Genomic DNA, 12283 nt, shown 5'->3' with positions numbered 1-12283 from the left:
ATATTCATATTATGTTGGGTCTTTGTAGTTTGAGTAGTTTGAATCTACTCATTTATGCAAGTTTGATTTCTTTTCATTTATGCTATTTAATGGATCTGTGGTAGAACACTAAAAGAAAATAGACTCAGTGGTAAATATATAACACAATTAATGCAGGTGAGAATTAATTGTTCAGTAATAGGGAAAATGGGTTATCTAAATTTCTAGATGGTATACAACTGAGATCTGCTAATAAAAATGGTAATTAAGCCCTCAAGTCATTTTCTCAAGAAAGTAAACCAGGTATTTTCTGAGAAAATGTAAACCACTTTTCAGCTGTTTTATCCAAAATGGTATAACCCTAAAAAGTTCAATAGCTTCAGTGTTGGTAGAGCACTGTAGAGTAACGTGTAATTGTACTTTTCTGAGTACAGTTCATTTACAGTAAACTTATGGATGTAAAAGAAGGGCTTACCAAATTTAATGGAATGTATTTCATGGTTTTAATTTCAACTACAGTTCTGTTTTTTCCTCATTTTAACCATCCTCTTTTTTCATTTATTCCTTTGATTACTTTTCCTCTCTCAGTACATTTGTATCTCTGCTCTGTATCTAAATCTTGCCACTTTACTCCACACACCTCTCTCTCTATGCTCCTCTGTCACGGCTGACCTGCGTCCTCTCTCTGTAGGGCCTCTCCTGGTAGCGCCCAGCTGGCGCACTGCGAATCGGCTGGGCAGAGGCAGGAGGCAGTGCCAGCTCTACTGGTGCAGAAAGGGGCACACCAGGCAGACAGGCCCAGTGTCAGCAGCAGCAGCATGCTATCCCCCCGGCTGCCACATTCACCACACACACACACACACACACACACACACACACACACACACACACACACACACATGCCTGCATATATATATATATATTGCTGCAACCAAAACGCTTGCACACCAGCATCAGCGGACCAATGCCAAATAGGCTTGGTCTGACTGGGACCTAGTTAACTGGGAAACAAAACATTGGTTCATACACTACACCAGAGCAAACAGACACATTGAGCCACACACACACACACACACATTCACATGGTAGGATATATGCTGTAGGGACTGAGTGTCATGACCTGCCTTGCTCCCTAAGTTATTTTTTTCTTTATTTCATATCATTCATTCACTGTTTACTGTATTATGTTGACATACTAATTTCTTCTCTTGTTTCAGATACTTCACCTCCTGCCCTAGTGTATTTCCTGCCTTGTGTGATTGCCCTGCCCTGATTATTTTCACCTATCCCTCATTTCCCTTCCCTCTCTTGTGTATTTAGTTTGTGTGTTCCTCGCTCTATGTCTAGTGTGTTGCTCTACTGGTATTTTTTATTCCTGCTTTGTTTCCTCTTGGACCTAGCCTTTGCCTACTCTTTGTCGGATTTATGTGCCCTTATCTCTTGACTGACTACGTGTGTACTGAACTTTACGAGTAAAGACTGTTTTCGGATAAAGATTCCTGATTTTGAGGCGTGCTATTGAGTCCTCTTGTCTGTTACTACACCAACTGTTACTTCACATAAAGAGAAGCATGATAGTCCTTTATAATAGTAATATCAGCCTGGAGCCTGTCATCCCCTGAAGAAATCTAAGCTGTGCAGAGCATATAATGTAAACGTATTGTCAGGCATGCATGTTATTGACTTGAATTTGTCCTCAGGGTTGACAGAGGCTGCACAGAGACTTTTTGTAATTAAGAAGATGAAGTGTGGGCCTCCTGCCTGGCCTGAAGTTACCCCTTAATGTCTTCAGTTCTGGGCATTTCTGTCCACTTCAAGTTGACTTTCTTCCAGCAGTAACTGTTAACTCAACTAAACCTCACTGCCCTGAGAACAGGACAACAGTAATTCATATCAGCAGGGGGAGGAGAGAGCATACTGCTCCTAGACTTACATCATTTCAATACTGGTGAAGTCAGGTGTCTTATATTCAAATGTCAAAAAAATATCCAAACTAATGCAGCAATATTGTGATATACAGTAAGTGACATGAATTCCAATAGCATTTAGAGTGAGTTATTACAACTCAGACATCCATACGGGAATTTTCTGTCTGTATAGAAAAAGGCACTCATGGATTTGCATACTGTTTGATTATTGACTCTTGAGTATTCATCCAAACTTCCTTTTTGTCTGTGTGTGTGTGTGTGTGTGTGTGTGTGTGTGTGTGTGTGTGTGTGTGTGTGTGTTTTGACCTCTTTCATACAGAGAGACCCCCAATTGTGCTCTTGTAGCCAGCCGCGCTCAGTGAAGCAGAGCCTATATGCTCACTGGCATTTCACACACCCAAATGTGTGCATGTAAACACACATGAATATCATTTATCCAGCTGGGGTCTCATACGACACACACACACTGGCTTAGATATGGAAATAATGGTTGGGGTCTTATTCTTTAATGTACGCCTTACATAGCAAATCTTGGTAGAAAACCCCTGAGCACATCTCTGCTCAGTCCAACTCTAGCTTTACTCTGCAGGTCAGCCCACCCTTTGCCATCCCCAGGATTTGAGGCACACTTCCGCCTTAAAAGTTGTACACCACTACCTTTGATAATCAAGATAGGACCTAATTGGGCTCACCCATGCAGAAGATGCTCTCGCCTTTTTGCGCACACACTTTTTGAGGAGATGGGGGCCTATACTGTTTCAGCTCATCCAACTGTGAGATTCTCCTTTTCCCCTTTCCAGTCCTGCCATCATCTCACTAATGGTGTTTCTATCTCTTCTCCATAGGAGGTAAATGAAGCTTTTAAGCAGGGCGGAGGGAAGGGGGACCACTGAAAAGATTAATTGACTTTCTGCAGAGCTTCACTTATCCTCCACTGGCACCTTTGACTTGTGAGTGTATGTGTGTTTGTATTACATGATTATATCACCATTATTGCAGCAATTTGTGGTTAGTTAAAAACTGTGTCAGGAAATATCAAACTGTGTCCCATCAGCAATTTCATCCACTGTGGCTGCTTGGTACCTTCATGCAATTAGAACAAGTCTTGGTGGCTCTAATGGTAAAATATTTTGTGATAATAAATAATTATAAATGTAACAAAGGAAGTTTAGAACTCTTCTTTGTAGATTTACAAAAATACTACTGCAGTCTCTCCATGGTCCATGGTCATTTGTAACAAGAAGAACACAATGGTCAGAAACAGGGTTTAAGGGCATTTCCACACCTATAGTTTGTTTTCTCTGGTCTGAATCAGTAGGTGTGTTTTCCCCTTGGTTCGATTCCTTTTAATACAGAGAAAAATCTAACCGAGCCACCACAAGCCTTGTGAGGATATTTACTTCACTCATTGGTCAGATGTGTCTTGGGCAGGAGCAAGAATGTAAAGTCCAAGTCCAACATCGATTCAATCTCCAGCTAGTTGTTCGTAACTGTTAAATTTGCTCATCTGAATCCTACTATGCAAAGTTCACCTGGGTACGGGGGCCGTTTCGCTCAGCCTTGCAGAGTACACCTAGTAGTCGGGTCAGATCAAGGTATGATCATGTTCCCACCACAATCAAACTGCTCCAAACTGTTTAAGACTGGACCTCCTCTTCAGGATCTCGGTGCAATTGTTTTGATCTGCACTCAAATGCGATTACTTTGTTCACACCTGCCCAAATGAATCACACCAAGTGGGAAAACGAACCAGTGTGTGTGTTTGTGGCCCACTTATGGAGGCAGAAAGAACATAACACACTGCAGCTTAGGAAAACACATGAAAAAAGCGAAATATCTTCACCACTTAATACGCGTCATATTTTATAAAATTAAACAACACTAACAACAAAAATGCTGCCAATAAAGAATAGAAGAAAATTCATATGCCAATGTGGCAAAGTGCTATTTTTTATGAGGGGCCGTACAAGCCATAATTCATTCTGGCCCTCTCACACACATACATTCTCCTTACACATACATATATTTTCACTCTCATATTGGGGTGCTTGGTAAATTATGGCAAAAGTGGTACAACACTGCCATTGATTAGCGCAGTGGTTGGCATGGTAACTGCACAGAGAAAAGAGGACTTCACTGTGGTACGATGTCCTCTTGCATGGTTCGGGATTATTAATGATTTTGTTAATGGTTTCAGATGTACATATTTTGCTGTGTAATGTATTCATTGGGATTTGTGCTAACTGTGATTTGTTAAGCCATAAAGCTACTTTTTGGAGACTTGTAATGATGCTGAACTAGCTTAAATGCTTACCCCCATTTCATGTGTTGTGCAGATTATCCTGAAGCCGATGATAATTTTCACACGCCATTGCTGTGCTGTATGCTGTGTTGCAGGTAATATGTTGTGCATTTTGTTAAGTTACTTTTCATGACATTTTATTGTATATTCTGTCTGTGTGAGCTGCCACTTGTTCAGCTAGAAGGCTAACATTCATTCACCTAGCTCTGAATTTAGTGTATTTTTATACTTACCTCATGGTAAATGTTGGGTTAAGTGTTCTTCAAATCAATTTTATGTCACATAATGGATTATGTGAGTTTTTTTACTTATGTTTGTGGAATAACAATATACACTATACAGTCACACTAGGATGTCATTTTTGTTTCTATTTTATATGAAAAGATTTGTGTATTTTATTTTATTGTTTATTGAGCTGCACAGAGAAAAGAGGATTTCACTGTGATGATCATTTTCACATGCCATTGCTGTGTTGCAGGAGGGAACTGTGTGTAATAAACACTCCATAATCCACCTGGTCATGTAAATATGTATGTAGAAAGAAAATATATGTATGTAATAGAAGAATGTATGCATATGTTAATGCGAGTATAGTGGAAACAGAAGAAGTATAGTGGAAACGGAAGGCAGCATTTATCGTCTACATACTCCGGTACAGTAGGTGGCGGTATACACCTAATAAGCAATGGTTGCAACACGCCCCAGGCCCACGTAGTGTACACAGTCGGAGCGAGAAACGCTGAGTCTGGTACAAACATAGTGGAGACGGAGAAGTGACCGAGAAACACCCAGAGAGGAGATGGTTAGAAGAACAAAACATATAAAAGAAGGACTTTGACCAGACAAGGACCCGCTGACACATGGATGTGGTTTAACAACGGCGGAGGGACAGACGGAGACCCGGCGGAGGACCGAAGAGTGAAGGCTGCTGTACAAGACAGGTGAGTAACATTAGCGCTGCTTCACATAAACTGTAACGTTACCTGCTGACATTCAGTTCACTGTCTAGTTAGTCAGGATATGTTGTTGTGATGTTATCTGTAAAGTAGTAGAGTTGCTACAGCAGTAACGCTCTACACGTTAAGTTCGTAGCCAAAGTTAGCAGCGTGCTAACGTAACCTACAAAGGTACAAAGCTGTTGTGTAGTTACCATAGACTGTTGATAAGACTGCTCAAGGTCCAGGTCCTCCTGAAATGAGAAAATTGTTAACATGTCATTAATGTTCATATGACCAGATGCAGTTTTCACACTATATGTAGAGCCAGTATCAATCCAGATGTAATGCTGTTACACTGATGTAATCTGGATTTATTTCACAGGATACTGGAATTTATGAAATAAACATACAAGCAAGCTTCAGGAGACATATATCATGTTATTTCCCTCTAACTAACACTCCACTGTGTGACGTCACTCCCCCGTCTATCTGCTCTTTTCTCTTCTTACATCGTAACAGGATGAAACTAACTGATATTAATAATAAAAATAATGTCAGAGTAGGCTACTGTATGAAGGTTTGTTCCCAGATATTTTAATATTCTCAATAAACTGCTAACGTGACATGTATCACTGATGAAAGAATATGGGTTAGTTACTGTGAAGCTAGTAACGTTAGCAACGATGCTAACATCATTTATACATAGACTAAATTACTCCTCTGCTTTGACTATGGTATTTGGTCTCAATACCTTGTTAAATACTGCCAGGCTTATTATCACAACTGTTAATAAAACACATGCTACTGTACTTTCAGAGCAATAAATGCAGCTTCCCAAACTGAAGCTAACTTACTGTTCTGCAGCAGACGCTTCAGACTCCGCCATGTTGGTCAGCTTGCGCAGTGGTTACGTCCGTTACATGACAATGCGCGTCTATGAACTTCAGGGGTTCATGGACGCGGTTAGGTGTAAAGTTTATGTGTATGTGAAAGGAGAATGTATGTGTGTGTGTGAGAGAGTGAAAAATATATATGTGTAAGGAGAATGTATGTGTGTGAGAGTGAAAATATATGTATGTGAAAGGAGAATATAAATGTGTGAGAGTGAAAATATAAAATCATTATTTAAAAATTAATTATTTAAAAATCATACAATGTGATTTTCTGTATTTTTCTTTTAGATTCCGCCTCTCACAGTTGAAGTGTACCTATGATAAACAGACAGATTACAGACCTCTACATGCTTTGTAAGTGGGAAAACCTGCAAAATCGGCAGTGTATCAAACACTTGTTCTCCCCACTGCATGTGAGAGGGCCAGAATGAATTATGGCTTGTACGGCCCCATAATTTTTTTACATTGTGATTGCATGATACTAATTTTGCTGCCATACTGTTCAGCAGGACTAATCAACTATATTGTTCAGGGGGCCACATTTTCAGAAAGCTAAGGGCCCAGGGGCCAGACATTTCCCTGAGCCATTATTTGTATTATGTATGTAGACTTGACACATCACATTTGCTATTAAGAGTTTGGATTTTTTGCTGCGAATATCCGAACCCAACGTATAAATATTTTTAAGAAGCTTTACTAATCTGGTGTCACAGTTTCACAGTTCTAAGGTTCAGTCAGTAATTTAATTTGTAGCTTACGAATTAATGTGAGCTTAATTGCAAGTTGCTTTAGCAAAGAACAAGCCCTTTAACATTGAGACAAAATGCAGACATGTTAGACTGTCATGAATGCAGAAACATACAAATAACCAAACTGCAACTTACCAGCGCATAACATTCATTTCCCTGCCTTTATCCCAACATATAAGCATGTATTTCCTATAAATGTGGCCATTACTGTGTGCTCCTCAGTTTTTTTCCAACATCTTTTAATTTACATCACCACAATGTTTGTTTTTCATGCACCTCTTTCTTGTATAGTACACCACTCTGCCTGGAAACATAGTAAAGGAATCTAGTGTCAATGTTTACGGTATGTGTGTGTGTGTGTTTTGTCCTTATCAGGATGTACCCATTGATGGACATGGTGTACATACACAGTCATAGCATATACAGACTGAGGTAAGTTTGACTTTGACTTTGAACATTGCTATGGTGAGAGAGGCAAATGTGTGAATGTACAAAGAGTTATATCCCCCACCCCCACCTCCCTGCTGTAAACTCCACCACCCACAGCTGCACACACTTCTCCTGTCACGGTGATAATCTCTTTGTCAGGAGCCGTCTGTTAGAGATTTGTCCGTCTGATTCAGTGAACGTCCGAGTGGCAGGTCTAGCTGTAGTGCCATAGGGTGTCCATGGGTCAGTGTGTGTGTGTGTGTGCACACACCCACTGCCATAGGTGGTGGGATCTCTGTGCCTGTCAGAGTGTGTATGTCGCTTGTCTTCAGACCTCTGTTTTGTGTCGGAAGAGGAATGTTGAGCAGAGCACAGGGACTGTTGTAGTTGTTTGAATTTGACATCTAACATCCTATTTAACATCATATGTTTTTCTTTTGTTTGAGTCCGACCTTATCTTTTCTCATCTTGTATGCAATACGAGTAGAGATACACCAATACTCAATTTTGAACAAGATGATTTTTATTATTCTCTTTACAAAAAAATGTTAAATAGAAGAAGTGTCCACTAGATGGCTCTGCTTTCTGAATAAAACAAATTTGTTGCTTTACTCATGAATTAAATCTGCGCTTTAAAAAACAGATTTAATTACATAGATTTAACAACTTAAATAAATAAAACTATACACTCTAAAAAAATGACTATATAAAACGTTCTGATAATGTTGCAGGAAAACTCCTTTCAGCAGTAATCAATTCATAAATTCAGTAATATTTTGCAATACTTTTAACTTGTTTATCACTTGCAAATTTTGTTACATTTAAATTAGCCTGCATGTTTGTGCTCTTATAAAATGTAATGTGAAGCACCTTGTTATATGTGGGATAGAGAGCGAGAGAGATGTTTTTTCTGGTAACCTCCATGTTTTATGCTTCTTGGCGGCCGTAATTAGCACTTAACACTTTTAACCATGGCTTTAGGGGTGGCAATGTCAGTCTGTCTTTTAGTCTTCCACCATGTTCTAAACTAAAATATCTCTAGTTTATATATAAACATAGCACAAAAAGTAAGGGAATTTGTGTTTGGTAGATTATTTATTTGTTGTAACAATGCTTCTTGGCAATACATCTTGCCAAATACCATTGGAAAGCCTGTTTATTTCCCTTTTAAATGGTGCCACATTTGTAAGGAACATGCATTTGTGGGATGAGCGGAGTATGTGGGTTGGGCCCATGAAAAATTTGGCAAACTTTTGGTGATCTCATTACGTTTAACATTTTAGTTTTTAAGTGAAATATCTGAACATCTACTGGATGGATTGCCATGAAGTTGGTACATATGATTGACCATTGGATTGAACATACATTCATGGTTCTCAGGCTGTGTGGGCCCAGTACGAGCCAGTCAGAGCCAGAGTAGGATGGGTCTTCGTGGGCTCTAGCATGGCTGTGGACTTCTCATCATGTTTCTTCAAAAAGGGGTTGTATTGTATTGGAGTTGTAAAAAGTATTTCATTCTCCAGTACTGTCTTTCAGGTGCTAGCTAATTGTTTTGATGATTTGATTGCTGCTACAATCATTCTTCACTTCATCTGATGGTGTTTTGGATAGTGTGTATTAGATATCGAGGAACACTGTAATTTTGCTCTGCAAACAAGGTTTCCTATTGACAATTTTTATTCATTCAATTTGTCTGTTCTTTCTTTGAGGAACGCCAAATATCCAAACTGAAACTAGAATTAGTAGATTGTCAGATTAATATTAAATTACATGTTGAAGTGACAAAAGTGTGGACATATTAACGTACAATAAAATATGAAAAGTATTACATTCTGTTGAAATAGGATGAGAAATGTTTAATACATCAGAAAGTTCTCTCTGAAGAACAATACAAATTCTGACATAGCTGTAATTGTTGGGTTGAGTTATTGTTGCTCAAATCTCTTTCTGTCTTATGCCTTTCATCTATTGCCTCCCGACACCCTCTCCTTCCTCTATCTGTTGTTTGGTCTCCTCTTGTCACTCCACTGCAATCATCTTCGCAGGGGGGCTTGTCATCTGTATCTACTCATATCCCACAAACCCCTTTTGCTCTGAGCACTACTGCACTTAAATGTCAGGGCTGATGAGCCTGCCACACCCACCTGACACATCAGTTGTGCGCCTGCTAAAAGCTTTTATGGAACAGAGTGTGAGCCTGGTGGTTGATAAAAATTAAAGAGCTTTTCTCTTCTTTTTTAGGGATAACGGCTCTAAAGGAAGAACTTCTGGTAAGTAATGGAAAGAGAGAGAGGGGTAGGAAAGGATATGATTGGTTGCCATCTAGTGGTTTTCACAAGCTCTTGCTGCCACATTTTCAAAGGGAGAGAAAGATACAGTATATGAACTCTCACTGGATAATCTTCCATTTATTACTAACTGAAATTTCACACTAAAAGACTCAAAGAATAATGGAATGAAAGAAATCCTAAATATTTCATATTTATAAGCTCTCCCATTGTATTGATTTTAATGAATACAATTAGACTGAATTTTTCAATTTTCATTGCATTGAAAACAGTTTCTTTCAAATGAACTGAAAGCAGCCCATTGTTATATGTGAAAGTCAATGTTATATTATTTTCTTTTAGTGTTGCAGGTGAAACTGTGAACTGAATATAAGTCCATACTAACATAATAATGCATCAAGTACAGAGGGATCTTTTTAACACCTGTTTTCTTTTTTATGCACATATTATTGCATACCTGTGGTGAGATCTTTAAAAGCGGCACTTCAAATATTTCAATAAAGGACATGTCTTGCAGAGTGACACATACAAATGTGATATTGGAAAGAATACAAAAATAGTCTCATATTGTGTATGACTTAAATGGCCTGTTCTTCAAGAACTAGCTTAAGGCCTCCATGGGCATAAATCCCATAATGGATTTGATCCTTTGTGTGTAACAGGAGGATGTTTGGATATCCACTGTAATAGTATACCTTGTTTATTAGAGAACACATAATTTTGAGTCACTGAACCAAGAAAGAGAAAGTGGTGGGAGCTATAAATCGGGAGAAAAAAAAATCATTCCAAATATTTTACTAATATCTTGGATTGAAATTAAGATGTATATTGACACCCAAATATACAATTAAAAATATGTCCCATCATCACTCTGATTTAGCATATACTTATCTGCTCAGACAGCTTGACTACATCTTATAAGGTTAGTTTTTTGTTTTATGGTTTATACAATGCAAAGTGAAAATAGTTTCATGGCTTTGCCAGGCTATATTATTACTATCGTTTGGAAATAATTTTGAATTAAGTGTAGTAGTTGTTATCTATAAATGTAAGTTAACTCTCTGTAATACACTTTGTTCATCTCTGGGGTAAGAGAGTCTCAGGTAAAACAGACACATTTACTGGTACACAGGTATGTAAATAATAGCATATATGATTAAAAACTCTTCACTCATTACAACACTTTCTGTTCTTTTTCTTTATTTGTAAAACTTTGGCATTCTAGCCAACAATTTCAATGATTGGCCAGGTATAGACAGTATTTACACTCAGAGCAATGGATGCACAACACAATATATTATGTACAATCTCGATATATCTGCATACACAATATAAACAGTCTGACTGCTTGCTGATAGTTGTACAGCTCTATATATACACAATTTAACCTCTTACTGGCGGCTTTGCACGACAGTATGTACAATGTAAATTAATGATATTTACACCATTATGTCTAACCTATGGTTGTACAACACAAAATGCAACCTGATCTGCAAAATTGCATCAGTGCTACCAGTCCCAGATCCAAAACTCACGGTTGTGCAGTGCAACACAATACATTACATTATATGTACAGCATTACTGTATCAGTACTTATTGGTTGCACATCGCAATATGGTTTTACCATGACCAGTAAGTGTTGTGTGGATCATAATTACATTTCTGCATTTCTACTGGTAAATTGTACAACGCTGTAAATGTACAACACAAAGTGCGCTACTCATATCGGCAAAACACCCTGTTCAATCTTACCTCGTATTTGTGATTGTACAACTTGTTACATATACAATCAGGGCAGCAGCAATAGACAGTATATACAATCTTCTGACACAGTGGTTCTCAAACATTTTGGCTCTCAGATACTAACAGCGAAAAGAAGCCTAATGGAAGCTACTCGACACACTCGAGAACACACAGAATAATGAACTATCACATTGAATGCTGATTTAATAATACAAAGTACTATAGGCTACAGAGTTTTGCTATGGTTGTGGCATATACCAGAGAGCCATACTGTGCTCTTCAGTTTTTCCTGCCTCTATGACTACTCGTAAGCCAAATTTGAATACAATACAAACAGTTTGAATATGTTATGAAGAAACACAACATTAGGTTCAACATAAATACCTTCATAGCTAACTGTTCCATCAGCTTTGGGAAGTGCAGTAGTGATAACATTTAGCAATATATTGTCAAAGAGTCAAAGGCTGTATTTATGGAAGACAACAATACATACAGTAAAATGATTACGCATATTATGAACAATAAGACTTCAATGGTATTGTCAACTTAAGTAGTAATAATTCCCTTTGGTAGGATATTTACATTTTTAACATGCATATATGTCTGTAGAATTCAGAAGATTAGTTGCAGGAAAAACAGCATAATGTGAATGACACTGACTCATTCAAATATACAGTGTGTTACTGTAGATTAATGACTGTGGAAGACGTTATTAATGCTTGGCTGTCCGTGAACTCTTGGTGACATACATGTGCAGTATGTACTAAACATGAGAAATAAAGTGAACTGACTACTTGGCATGTTGTCTGTGGCACTGAATACTGCTTTATCTGATTTTTGGCGGCCACACTACTGTGCCCCACTCTCAGCGGCTGGAGCTACCATGAATATGGATGAGGTACCAGTTTATCTGTGTAGCATATCTTTCACTGCAGGCCTAATTGTATTCTGACATCTATGACCAAATACAAGTAAAATATTCATGTGTTCATATTGAATTTCAGGAACAGAGTGGAGTTAAATGACAGTTCCTG

The sequence above is a fragment of the Scomber japonicus genome, chromosome 1, assembly GCF_027409825.1.
Source record: "Scomber japonicus isolate fScoJap1 chromosome 1, fScoJap1.pri, whole genome shotgun sequence".
Classification (NCBI taxonomy): domain Eukaryota; kingdom Metazoa; phylum Chordata; class Actinopteri; order Scombriformes; family Scombridae; genus Scomber; species Scomber japonicus.
The sequence above is the reverse complement of the archived record's forward strand: the minus strand, read 5'-3'. Positions refer to the sequence as shown.